Consider the following 14,322-nt stretch of genomic DNA (forward strand, 5'->3'; position numbering starts at 1 on the left):
CTCCAAGGCACAGATGGAAGACACAGATGCAAAGCACAGCAACTCCAAGGCAGATGGAAGACACAGATGCAAACCACAGCAACTCCAAGGCAGATGGAAGACACAGATGCAAAGCACAGCAACTCCAAGGCAGATGGAAGACACAGAGGCAAAGCACAGCAACTCCAAGGCACAGATGGAAGACACAGCTCGAAGGAACGGCTCGAAGGAACTGCTCGAAGGAACTGCTCGAAGAAACGTCTGGAAGGAACGGCTCGAAGGCTCGAAGGAACGGCTGCAAAAACTTTTGCAAAAGTTGCAAAACCGATTGCAATTGCAAAGCTGATTGCAATTGCAAAGCTGATTGGCCGAGATTTCGGCCAATCAGCAATGACGCATGACGTCATCGGGCGGGAAAAACCAAGCAGTTTTTTTTTTTTTTTAAAAAAAAATTTTCCGGAAAATCGCGATGTAGCGCTCGCGAGAATCGAGATGGTAACAATTGGTTTAAAATAGTGAAATAGCCCTTTCGCGATCCTTGAGGACGCGAAACTCGAGGGTTCACTGTATATATATATATATATATATATATATATATATATATATATATATATATATATATATATATATATATATATATCACATCAGCTAGCCATACCCTCACTGGGACTTCAACCTGCAACCTTTGCCTTGTAAGGCAGAGAATTAACCTCTAGGCTACAGTATCCAATCCCTTCAGCTCTGCCCCAGGGAAGGGTTACATATTTTTGTGTCGAATCACCCTGGTGTATTGAAGGAACAGCATAGCTCCTTTTTTGCCTCTCGGCCCAACCCAGGACCATTTCCAAGGCAGTTAATTTTATTGATAGCTGACAATTCTATCTATCTATCTATCTATCTATCTATCTATCTATCTATCTATCTATCTATCTATCTATCTATCTATCTATCTATCTGAGCAACCATGGGAGAGTTAGCACAGGTAGCGGTGGTAACAAGTATTGGAGTAATAGATCCATGATGGTACAGTGATTAGAATACAATATTTATTGCCAGCAGTTCAATTTTCACTGCCTCAAGGTTGACTCAACCACCCATCCTTCTGAGGTGAGTAAAATGAGGACCCAGATTGTTGGGGGACAATATGCTGACTTTGTAAATCTCTTAGAGCTTTAAAACACTGGGAAATTGAATATAACTGGTGTAGGGAAGACCAGAAACTATTCCTTTATTTTTTTTGCTCTCCCCACACACCCATTTACTTATCCTTCTCTTTATTATCTTTGTCTGTTAAATTTGTGTTTGTATTTAGTCTTGGAAAAAGAACTTCAATAAAAATTAATTGAAAAAACAAATAACAAGCTTTCCATATATGTGGAGTAAGGATCGAGGCTTGTTGTTGGTCTTGATGCAGAGCCTGTGGAAGATTGAAAAAGGCTTCCTGGATCTCTACTCTGCATTTTTGAATTGACAGAAGTCAGTCTGATCATCTTCAAAGTATTTTTGAAAGTTTGGGAACAGACGTGTTAACTCTGTGGAAATAATCTATTTCTCTTCTTTGTTCTCTTATCAGTATTAATGTGTGCAGTCCTCTTCCCCGATTATAGACAACTGATGAAATAGACTTTGTTAAACCAAAGCTAAAATTTCCATAGTATATGCTTTGGTAATCTTTAAGGTGCCATAAAATTTTCTATTTGTAATAATCTTCAACCACATAAATAGGAGAACAAGCTAAAATCCAATAAAAAGCTGTTGGATTTCCTCCAAGTAAACATAGGGAATTGGTTTTTCTCTTGGAGTCGCTCTCTCCAAAAATCTCAGTGTATTTACTAAAGTGCAGTTTTTACAAAGACTTTAGGGAGAATCAGTACAATTAAACCAGTTTAAATTAGGACAACCTTTTGCAAAGCAGGACAAGATTGTTTGGAAAGACTTTAAATAGTTGTGTAAAAAAAAAGGAAGAAAAGCTTCTGGCAAGTGCATTTTGTCATGCACACTGTTCAGCAGTGGAAGCTTCTTTGCATATTACAATTGTGATTGCAATATCTATGTTCCCAGATAGTAACCTTTGAACATTTCAAATTCGGGGCTGGTGGGTGGGGGCTGGTAGTGTTAATCCTTGGCAAGCTCTCTCATGCACAATGGCTGTGCTGGCTTCATTGTGCAACATCTGAAGGGCCATATTTCCCCTACTTTGCTTTAGTAGTGACAAGATAGCTAATTGTTTTGCTAGCATAACGCCTAAGTTTTACATGGGGGAAAAAAATCTATATGTGCTGAAGTTCCAGTAAAATGCAACTAATAACCACATAGAAGCATTACCAAAATCAAGGCTGGTTATGATAATATCGGGAACTAAGTTTTCTCCTTTATCAACAGTAATAGAAAAATAATCTTATTCCATTTGCCCCCCGGTTAGGAAAATAATGTAGTATTGCCTCCGTATAGAAAGTAATGGATTTTTAAAAATGTTTCTGCATTAGGTTCAGAGTCTCACAATTGATACTTTCCAGAGGTACTTTCCATGATGGTGAACCTATGGCATGCGTGCCACAAGCGAGCTCAAGTCCTGTGCGCAAGCGTGTGGCGGCCAGCTGATTTTCGGGTCTTCTGAGCCCAACTAGCAGTCAGGAAGTTTCAGCCTCCAGAGGGGGCGGAGAAGGCCTGATTTTTTTTTGCCTTCCCCAAGTTCCAGAGTCTTTCTAGGAGCCCGGGTAAGGTGAAAATGGCCAGAAATGAAGAAGAAGTTCACAAATGGGCATTTCTGGCCTCCGGAGAGCCTCCAGGGGAGAAAGGCTGTTTTTACCTCCCCAGGCTCCTAGAAAGGCTCTGAAGCCTGGGGGAGAAAAAAACTCCCAGAACTTCTAGTTCAGCCAGTGTCAAGGTTCCAAATAGCATCCAAACTAAATCAGAGTCCAAGTCAAAGTACTCCTCAAAGTTCCATTTTTTTGCTGGAGCCATCCTGGCACCTACACTGAGAAACTAGAATCTGAGTTTCCCACTCAGTTAAAAGTTCACATCCCTTGTCCCACATCCACAAACTTGTCACATTGCCCACTCAGATTGTGCCAGTATGGCAAATCCTCCTTTCACTTCCGCCCAGGTGGGTGGGCATAGGATGGCCTTGAACCACTCGAAAGAATGCTTTATGGCTGCATCTGTTCCCTCATGAAAACCACCCCTCCCAAGTTCCCATAAACATCGGGCCTTCTGTAGGTAGTGTGGCAAGCCATTATTTTATCACCAACTTCTGTATGGGCTTGACAGCCAGAACCTGGTAAATGGGCCATTCCTGGCTTCTGAAGGGCCTCTGGGGTTGGGGTAGGGGTAAGACCATTTTTGCTTTCCACAGGCTCCTAGAAAGGCTCTCAAGCCTGGTGAGAGCGAAAAACAGGTGTGCCATCGCATGCCAGGAGCAGGGATTTTTTTTGTCATGCATGAATGCGCAGAGTGGACCACATGGAGTTATGGGTGTGTGTACACATGCACATGGACCCCCCAAGCCTCCTCTTTTGGCACACGAACCAAAAAAGGTTCACCATCACTGGGCAGGGTTATGACACAGCAATTATTCTTCCTATTAAATTGCACATTCTATTCATTCTGTATTTGCATGGGGATGAAAATGGCATTTACCATTGAGTGTAAGACTACAATAAGAATCTTTATCACATTAAACCTGAAAGACTTTCCTGGAATTTTACTTAATCAGAAATTTGAATTGGTAGAAATGCTATTTACCAATGTTATGCTGGAGATAATCCTAATTGAAATGCCAATGACAATGATGTCTCTGTAACATGTCAGATTTAATGGCTTCAGCACATCTTAATTATGATGATTGTGTTGAGTATGTTAATATGCCATGTAAATAGTTGCCTGAGGTGAATGCTGTTACCAGGCAGATTGGAAATGCTAGGAGGCGTCTGATTGGCTCAGACGCAGGACAGCTCTTTTGGCGCGAGCCTTAAGAGTATAAATAGAGCCGAGTTTCTCATTGCCGGCTGGTGAGTTCCCAGCTGATTGTCACTTGCGGAAAGAGCTGAATAAAGGGAACCACTGTTTAGCACTTCGTCTGGAGTCTCAATACTTTTCACTGGCGACGAGAACCGGAGAGAACCTACAAGCAAGATGAATCCTTCGCAGATCGGCCGAGCACCCGACTATTTCGACCCCGAAAAGGCGTCTTGGGAAGCCTACATGACCCGCTTCGAAATCTTCCTGGAAGCCGCCGGAATGGGGACCGCCGAAGACGACAGAAAGCGAGCCATCTTCCTTAACTATTGCGGCCCCGAAATCTTCGATTTGGTTCAAACGCTCACCGATCCGCTTCCTGCCAAGAACGTGCCGTGGCCAGACTTACAATCCAAGCTTGCGGGACATTTCAAACCCACGAAGCCAGCTGTGGTATACCGCCATCAGTTCTCCAGGATGGCCCAACGTGAAGCTGAGTCTATTAACCAATTCGCCACAAGACTCCGAACCGTACTGTCAAAATGCCGTTTTGACAGCCGAGAAGCTCGACTAACAGACGCGATCATATTCGGCATGAAAAACGCCACCGTACGCGGCAAACTCCTCACCGAGGACGAACCTACCTTGCAAACCGTCATCAAGCTAGCCCAGACAGCCGAGGTCGCCGAAGCGACTGCCAAAGACCTCCAAAGCCACGTCAACAAAGAAACCGTCTCTAAAATCTCCTCCACAGCTGATCCAGCCGACGACCTCAGCCCTCCAGCCGCCACCGACGACTCCTGCCTCCTGCTTCCGAGCGACCCCTCAAGACAACCGAGATACCCTCGCACACCAGCCCCATGCCCAGGTTGCCGGGGAAATCATCCGCGACTTCGCTGCCCGTTTCGAGAAGCCATCTGTCGCCGCTGCAATCGGCGCGGTCACATCGCTGAGGCCTGCCGGGCTCCCCTGCCTGAAGAAACCTTTTCCGCTCCTCGCCAACAGCGTTTCTCCTACCAGGCTCCACAAGCCCGTGAAAACCGGCCTCCAAGATCTTTTACCCGGAAAACCAACTCAGCCGCTAACCGCGACTACAACAGAGGTAACTGTCAAACTTACGTAAATTGCGCAAATTCAACGCAAGGCACCAAAATCATTATTTCTCTACTTTTAAATGGCAAGCCTTGTGATTTAGAACTGGACACCGGGTCTAGGCACTCTATTATGCCTTGGGACAAATTTAAAATGTATATGCCACATGTCTGTAAATCTAAGTTAACTCAAACTGCTTTGATTATAAGGGATTTCCAGGGACATGTCATCCCTGTATTGGGTAAAATTGATATTCCTGTACAGTTCAAATCTGTTAAATGTTCCCTACCTTTGGTAATTGTGGATGGGGCAAGGCATTCCCTCCTTGGGTTAACCTGGATGCCCCCCTTAGGTATTGAGATCTCTGGCATCTGTTTAGTTCAGTCCCCCTCTGATACCCCAGATTTTGTACATGAGTTTCCTGAAGTATTCAGCCCCACTTTGGGAACTTATAAGGGGGACCCTATCTCTTTCTCAATAGACCCAAAGGTTCCACCCATTCGCCTGAAGCCACGAAGGGTTCCTTTACCTTTACTGCCTAAACTAGACCACCAGCTAGATCAACTTATTGCTCAAGGAATCCTAGTCCCTGTAGAGCAAGGGCCATGGGAGACTCCGATTGTTACACCATTGAAACCGGACGGTTCGCTAAGAGTCTGTGCAGACTACAAGTCTACTATAAATAAGGCCCTTCAGCATCACCCCTATCCCATACCAGTAGTTCAGCACCTCCTACACTCCCTAGGAGAGGGAAAAGTCTTTGCAAAGATCGATCTTGCTCAGGCATACCTGCAGCTTCCGGTCGATGAGCCTACCTCTTTGGCTCAGACAATTGTCACGCACAGAGGTGCTTTCCGATGCACAAGATTGCAATTCGGGGTAAGCATAGCCCCTGGGATATTTCAGAGCTTAATGGAGCGAGTGTTAACGGGTCTTGAAGGAACCATATCCTACTTCGATGATATACTAATTTCAGCTAAAACCATTCCCCAATTGAACCAGAGAATCAGGGCTGTCCTACAACGACTCCAATCCAAGGGCCTCAGAGTAAAAGCAGACAAGTGTGTATGGGGCACCACTAGCATTGAATTTCTAGGGTATAGAATAGATAGTCAGGGCATCCACCCCACAACTGATAAATTAAAAGCAATTACCGAAGCACCTGAACCAACCAATAAGACTGAACTACAAGCTTTTTTAGGTCTTCTGAATTTTTATTCTATTTTTTTGAGACAGAAGGCAACGGTCGCAGAACCCCTCCACCGACTCCTTCAGAAGGGAATTCCCTGGACCTGGGGCAGACCTGAACGCCAAGCATTTACTCTAATAAAGACCTTATTGACTTCTAATAGTGTGGTGGTGCAGTACAGTTCAGTCTTGCCCATAAGGCTTACATGCGATGCTTCGGCTTATGGGGTGGGCGGAGTATTGGCCCACGTAATGCCAGACAACACTGAGGCACCTATAGCTTTTTTCTCCAGAACGCTGACCCCTGCTGAACGAAACTATAGCCAGTTGGATAAGGAGGCCCTGGCTTTAATAGCTTGCATTAAGAAATTTCATAATTACTTATTTGGAAGGAGGTTTGAATTAATAACAGACCACAAACCCCTTTTGGGACTGTTGCCTTCAGATAAACCTACCCCTCCGTTCATGTCCCCTAGACTGATTAGATGGGCTCTATTCCTCTCCAGTTATCAGTATACCTTAATACATAAGGGAGGGAAGTCCATAAGCCACGCTGATGGACTAAGCAGGTGCCCTTTGGCACAAAGAGGGGAAGAACCAGTTCCTTCTGATGATGTACTACTGTTAGAAATAGAAGAAACCCCCCTAACTTCAGCCAGGGAAGTGGCCGAGCATACTAAGTCAGATCCCATTCTTCAAACAGTAATTAATTGTATACACAGGGGTTGGCTTGGGGGACCAGAGGAGGGGGGACTGGCAGACTTTAAGACAAAGCGACTAGAATTGTCCTACATGAAAGGATGTGTACTATGGGGGGATCGAGTGGTCATTCCAACTACACTTAGGAAAAAGGTGCTGACTATGTTACATGTGGGACACCCAGGCATTGTCCGAATGAAGGGTTTGGCAAGGGGATACCTGTGGTGGCCGGGCCTAGATCTCGATATTGAACATTGGGTAGCTCGGTGTGACCCCTGTCAAGAGTCACAACCCAATCCCCCTCGAACTGCCCCCGTAGAGTGGGGAGAGCCCACTGGGCCTTGGTCCAGGATACATATAGACTTTGCTGGCCCCATTGGGTCCCAGTTTTTCCTGGTTGTCGTAGATGCCTTTTCTAAGTGGGTAGAGATAGTGGCTATGCAAAATATAACAACATGTGCCACTATTAAGGCTCTGTATCATTTGTTTGCAACCCATGGGTGTCCTGATGTCCTTGTTTCAGATAATGGGCCACAACTGACCGCACGACAGTTTGAGGTGTTTTTGAGTAATCTAGGGGTCAGGCATGCGCTAATCTCCCCTTACTCCCCATGGGCTAATGGGTTGGCTGAACGTTATGTACGTGTGGCGAAAGAGGCGCTGCGCAGAGCAGGCCCTGGGGAAATACAAAATAAATTAGACCAATTCCTGTTAATGCAACATATTACTCCAAATGCTGCCACCCATAGAAGCCCTGCAGAAGTCTTAATGGGGCGGAAACTAAGGTCTCCTTTAGACAGGTTACATCCTCGATATTCAAATACCATGGGTCAAGGTGAAATGTCTGTAATACCTGAAAGAAGCATGTATCTAGGCCAGAATGTATTTGCCCGAAATTTTGATGGGGGAGTTCAATGGGTAAAAGGAAAAGTCCTACAACAAAAGGGGCCTAAAACATATTTAATACAATTAGAGGATGGCCGTATTTGGAAACGGCACATTGATTACTTAAGAGGGCGGATTAACTCTGAAAATACGCAAACCGCCATTGTAACCTCTTCCCCCAAAGCAGACTCTTATGTACAACCAGAATTGTTGGATGTAGATTTGGGCTTACCGAGGCTGGAACGCTCCCGCGACACCAACGAGCCACCATCATCCTCCTCCGACGTCGATTCAGCTTCCATCCGAACATCGCTGCAGGCCGGAGCCCCCACTCGGGCCCAGCCAGGCTCCGGATCCGACAGAGAGCCAACCTCCACCAACGAAGTCCCAGACTCAACTGATCTGCGCAGGTCTGAGCGAGCCTCGCGCAGACCCACTCGATTGGAGGACTTCATCACATGGCTCAACTGATGGACAGTTGGCACTTGACTAAGGAGGGAGGGGTGTTGAGTATGTTAATATGCCATGTAAATAGTTGCCTGAGGTGAATGCTGTTACCAGGCAGATTGGAAATGCTAGGAGGCGTCTGATTGGCTCAGACGCAGGACAGCTCTTTTGGCGCGAGCCTTAAGAGTATAAATTGAGCCGAGTTTCTCATTGCCGGCTGGTGAGTTCCCAGCTGATTGTCACTTGCGGAAAGAGCTGAATAAAGGGAACCACTGTTTAGCACTTCGTCTGGAGTCTCAATACTTTTCAGATTGGATATCTGAAAGCTGAGCATGTTATTGCCAATGGCTGGAATCCAGGTTTGTGTGGTCAGTTTCCACTGATATGAGACTGCAAATAATTCTATTGTCCCAAATCTCCCCTAACTGGTTGGTTCCTTTGTGCCACAAACAGAACAGGATGGTGTATCATGCGGAAGAACAAACTTACTAAAACACTCCCGGATGGTTCATGATCAGGATTCCCGTGTGATGAGTCAGTACATCTCTTTGCTAAAGATAAATGCAGTTCCATTGAGTTATTATGTAACTAAAACAGAAAAGTCCAGACATTGGAGGAATAAGATTCTGCAATTGGAATATTGGCTTTATAGTATAGGTTGTGAGGAAGACTAGCTAGATTCAATAGTCAAATATCAAATAAAACATTTTTTAAAAAGAAAGATGGGGAAAACAGAAGAAATCCTTTGCAAGAATCACAATAAAGACCAGGATTAGAATTTCAATTGTGAAAATAATTTTCTGAGTTTGCTCAGAAGGACAGAGTGAAGCCATGATAATGCCCACTATTTTAGCAATTGCAATTTTTATTATCTGTTGTGGTTAGCTCTGGCCCAGCTCCTGCCCCAAGGACTGTGGGTGTGGGGGAAACATCCACATGCCGCAGGCCTGTTTTGCTCCCGGTGGAATCTGCTGATGAAGGCTCCTCTGACCAAGAAGACAGGAGTGACAGGGAGGAAGAGAGTGTGGCAGACAGCTCAGAAGGAGATCAGTTATCTAGCTCCTCCTTGGATTCGGAACAAGAGTTAATGATACAGCCACGCATGCGGAGAGCAATGCATAGGCAGCAACAACTGAGAGATTATTATCAAAGAAAATGAGGCCACCTGTGGTTGGGTGGGGCTGTGGTAATTAGTGAGGCAGCTATAAAGAGCAGCCTGTGGGTTTGGCCATTGTGGAGATTTATCTGATCGTTGTGTTTCGTGCCTGCCTTGCTGACTTCGACCTTTGTGTACTGATTTCCCCCCGCTTTGAAGCTAAACCAGAGCAAAGTGTGTTTCACTTTGTGAAAGAAGGACTGTGAATTGCCTCACAACTGGAAGCTAGGTATCTCAGAACTGATAAGGGACTTGTACAAATTACCAGTTTGTTTGGAGACAAGTGCTTTTTGCTATACAAAAAGAGTGCTTAGTTTATTTGCATTTTCGGTATAAAGAACATTGTTTTTAATTTTCAAACATGTGTGTGTCTGAAATTTGTATCTGTGAATTTTTGGGAGGATTCTGCCAGAGAGCTCGACAGAACATTATCCAAGTCTTCACTATTCTTTTCCCAGCTATGTAGAAGTTATTCCTTGTACATAATTTACCTTAACAGTGGACCACCTGATTATCCGGCTTTAATTCTGATCATTTGATCTATGCAAATTGTAGCATCTGAAGACATTAGCTCAGTCTTTATTTATCAGTATGACTCTACCTTAGCTGCTGCTTAGAACTATATATTCCCACCTAATGTCCAGTTTTAAAGCACCTATGCCAAATGAGAACAAAGAATGGAAGAAAGAAAGAAAGAAATGGGACATAGTCTATATACTATGGGATGTCAAAAACGCATCATCACGACATTGTCACATGATGTATTGGGACTTTTTTCCTTTTGCTAAATTGGGCATGGGTGTGGCCAACACGTGACACATCCAGTCCATGGACCACAGGTTTGACAGCCTTCGTCTGTAAGTTAGGCTTTATCTGGTGCCTACAGGTATGGGTGACCACTAGCATCAGGAATTTAGAAATCTGTCTTTGTTCTCTTTTGGTAGACATTCGGATTTTTGCAACTCACCGTTTTATTGTAATATTAGTGCTCTGTGCAAATAGAGGTGATTACAGCTGAGCTTATTCACATATTACACTAAATCAAGATATGTACTCTGGTTTGTTGAACAACCCCAGCTGTTGTTTTTATTGTCATAAATCATGACTTCCAGAAACAGCTCTATAATAAAATAGTGCATTCTTTCTATCTTGTAAATAGTTAGCTGTGTCAAATCGGAATTGTAAATGCCAGTCTTAAAAAAAAATCATCATAGGCAAATATTGTGTTTGTTTTTTGAGTCTTGCTTTTGATTTTATTTGGGGGGGGGACAATAAATTGCCATGAATCATGTTTGGTCAGTGTTTAAATTAAACATACAAATGAACAGAGTGAATTCATAATAATAAATGGGAAACAACCTGTTGATCTCTAAATGGGACAAAAGAAGGTTCCATGCATCACTTTGCTGCTATCTAGCAGCCATCTTTTATAAACTGAATATAAAACTATATTTGGTTTCTTAAAAGATTACACATAATTATTCTTAAAGACTGAAAAGTGTAAAAGCCAAAATGGATCAAAACTTAAAATTGCTTGCTTAAATACATCAGATTCTTTGTTGAATTTTAATGCTTTCTTCATTTGTACACACACTGTCGCACTTATTAGATTGGAAGTGGGATCCTCATGAAGCACCCTACCTCTCCCAAGTCACCTAAACCATTGTACAGAACTATTATATTTCACACTTTGGCTGCTTAAAGACAGTTTCCTGGTTCAGTTAGATCTGTTTCACATATTCAGAATAATTGCACTGTCAACATCACAAATAATAGTGGGAATGTAAAGTTGTTTGCCTTTGTTTTGTTTTGTTTTGTTGCTATAATGCACCTTGCGTGTTTGATCAGTGAAACTATATACAATAGATTGATCTTTACATGTTTGAAATGCTCTTCCCCTCTGGACCTAGGAACCAAGTGTTGTTTGCCTCAGTTTACTTTTCTCTGCAGAAGGAATTAAGTTGCTTAGCTCCTGGTTGTTTTTCTGAAAGACTGGTTTTATAACATGATCTTATATTAGTAATCTTCATAGTAGCCTTTTGTTTTAAAGTTCATGTGTCTGGAACTTAAGAGACAGGAGTGGTCGATAAACCTTACAGTTCTCACTTCTCTGTGGTTTTACTCCAGCTTTCTTCTTCTTATCTCCTGATTGCACAGCTTCTAAATATTGAGTTGCCCAAGCAAATAGTGAACTCATGCATGTTAGTTGATATTTGTATCACTAGTAACTGTTTTCATTTCCCTCTAATTGTTTCTATTCTTGCTGCACACCAGTTAACTCATTTGTCCTAAGTTCCTCTCTTGCTCTTAAAATAAAAATGTCACTTTAGAGCAGATCTAACCCACTTGGTACTTATGAGACCTTTTTGGCTACTGTATATACCCACCCTTGCCATTTGTAATGCTTGCTGGACCTGATAGCTTTAAACTCCAAAAATCTGAGTTTAGGCGACACTAAATCCCTTACTCCTAATCCAGGCCAAAGCAAACACTGAGTATATAAGGAAGTATAAGAAACTTAATAATTATTTTCCTTCAAGCGACTTGTTGCTCAAATTGAAAAGTCATGTCACAGTTTGATGCTTGATAAGTTCAGGCAAAGACTTATGCCATTTCCCTTTTTGTGTCAGTTGAAAATTGCAGAATTAAATGCTCTAGTCCTTAAATATCAAGAGGTCTATGAAATTGAAGAGGAAAAAAACACCATTTGATTGTCATATGGGTTGGTTGTAGGAGGTTTGGCTGTTATTAGTATATCTGACTTGGAGATGGTGATGATGATTGTTGACAGTGGTTTCATCTCAGAACTGCAGCAAAACACATTTAGGTCATCTGCCCCTTGTAAATTCTCTTCAGCATGGAAAGGAAGTGTTGTATCCTGAAATGGCTACCTTGTAACTCTGTAAATAGTTTGTTCCTCTTTCAGCGCTGTCTGAGCCCAAGCAGGAAGTCGCTCCTGATTGGCTCAGACGCGGCCGGCTCTGGCTTTGGCGGGAACCGCAAATATATAAAAGGAGCGGTTTCTCCAGCCAGAGTCAGTCGGTACTCGCTGAATTGTCACTTTACCTTGCTGAGCTGTCACTTATTCTCTGAGCTGAATAAAAGTACCGATTGCTCCAACCCTGTCTCTGGGTCTACTTCACTGGCGACGAACGGACGGAAGAAACTTCGCGTGCAACATGGACAAAATCCAGATCGGCCAGGCTCCGGAACTCTTCGATCCCGAGAAATCGACATGGGACGAGTACATGGCCACCTTCGAGATCTTCCTCGAGGCGGCGGGAATGCAGGACGCCGAAGCCGATCGCAGACGGGCTATTTTCCTTAACTACTGCGGCGCAGAAATCCGCAGACTAGCCCAAACTCTCACCGAACCAGAACAAGCAAGAGCCACAGCGTGGGACGTCCTACAACAAAAACTGGCGAGCCACTTCAAGCCGACCAAACCAGCCATGGTTTTTCGGCATCAATTCCACATGATGGTTCAGAGGGAAACCGAGTCGATCAGCCAGTTTACAACGCGGCTGCGAACGGTACTTGCTCAATGCAAGTTTAAAGACCCGGAAGCTCGCCTCACCGACGCCCTGGTTTTCGGCATGAAAAGCAACACGGTGAGAAATAAACTCCTCATCGAAGAAGAGCCGACTCTACAAACCGTAATTAAACTGGCGCAAACCGCAGAAGCAGCCGACGCGGCGGCGAGAGAATTGAAAGAGCACGGAAGGCGAGAACTCATTGCAAAAATCGACTCCGCGTCTCCCAGCGCCGTGGAAACAGACAACCCCAGCCAACAAAGTTCCAGCGGAGACAACTGCCTCCTGGTGCAAGACCAGCCGAGACACCTGAGAGCTACTCACCCAGCCCCCTGCGCGGGCTGCCGGGGAAATCACCAGCGCCATCGATGCCCCTTCCGAGACGCTACATGCCGCCGTTGCAACCGGAGAGGCCACATCGCCATCGCATGCAGAGCAACAGCGCCAGAGGACACATTTGCCACACCGCAATACCAGCGACCTCAAAACCAGACCCCCCAAGCGCGAGAAAGGAGACCATTCCGCAACGCGGGTCAAAGGAACTACTCAACCGCTAACCGCGACTACTATAGAGGTAACTCTCAATTTTCCGTGAATAACACGGCAACCAAAAAGGGGGCTAAAATTGTTATATCACTGTTACTCAATAACCAACCTTGCTCAATGGAGCTGGATACGGGCTCTAGATATACCATCATGCCCTGGGAAAAATTTAAACTGTATATGCCTAATGTATCTAAGGCTGACCTAAATCAAACCTCTTTGGTGATTAGAGACTTTCAGGGGGGAGTAATCTCGGTCTTGGGAACAGCAAATGTACCTATCGCATTCAAGAATGTTAAATGTACCCTTCCCATGCTTATTGTAACAGGGGCCAAGCACTCTCTTCTGGGTTTAGCATGGATGGAACCACTGGGAATCGAGATTTCGGGTGTGTGTAATGTAAACTGTTATGATATGCCTAACTTTGTGAAAGAGTTCCCTGAAGTGTTCAGCCCCACACTGGGATTGTATAAGGGGCCCCCTATATCTTTCTCTATTGACCCCAAGGTCCCACCGATCAGACTAAAACCTCGCAGGGTCCCCCTGCCGCTCCTCCCCAAACTAGACATACAGCTGGACAAACTCATTAGCCAAGGTATTTTGGTCCCTGTGGAGCAGGGGCCATGGGAAACTCCCATAGTTACCCCTCTGAAGCCAGATGGCTCGTTAAGAGTTTGCGCTGATTACAAATCGACCCTAAACAAGGCACTCCAACACCACCCCTACCCCATCCCGGTTGTGCAACAACTGCTACACTCCCTGGGGGAGGGGAAAAGGTTCGCAAAGATCGACCTGGCGCAGGCTTACCAGCAACTTCCGGTCGATGAACAAAGAGCAAACGCT

The sequence above is a fragment of the Erythrolamprus reginae genome, chromosome 5 (assembly GCF_031021105.1).
Source record: "Erythrolamprus reginae isolate rEryReg1 chromosome 5, rEryReg1.hap1, whole genome shotgun sequence".
Taxonomy (NCBI): domain Eukaryota; kingdom Metazoa; phylum Chordata; class Lepidosauria; order Squamata; family Dipsadidae; genus Erythrolamprus; species Erythrolamprus reginae.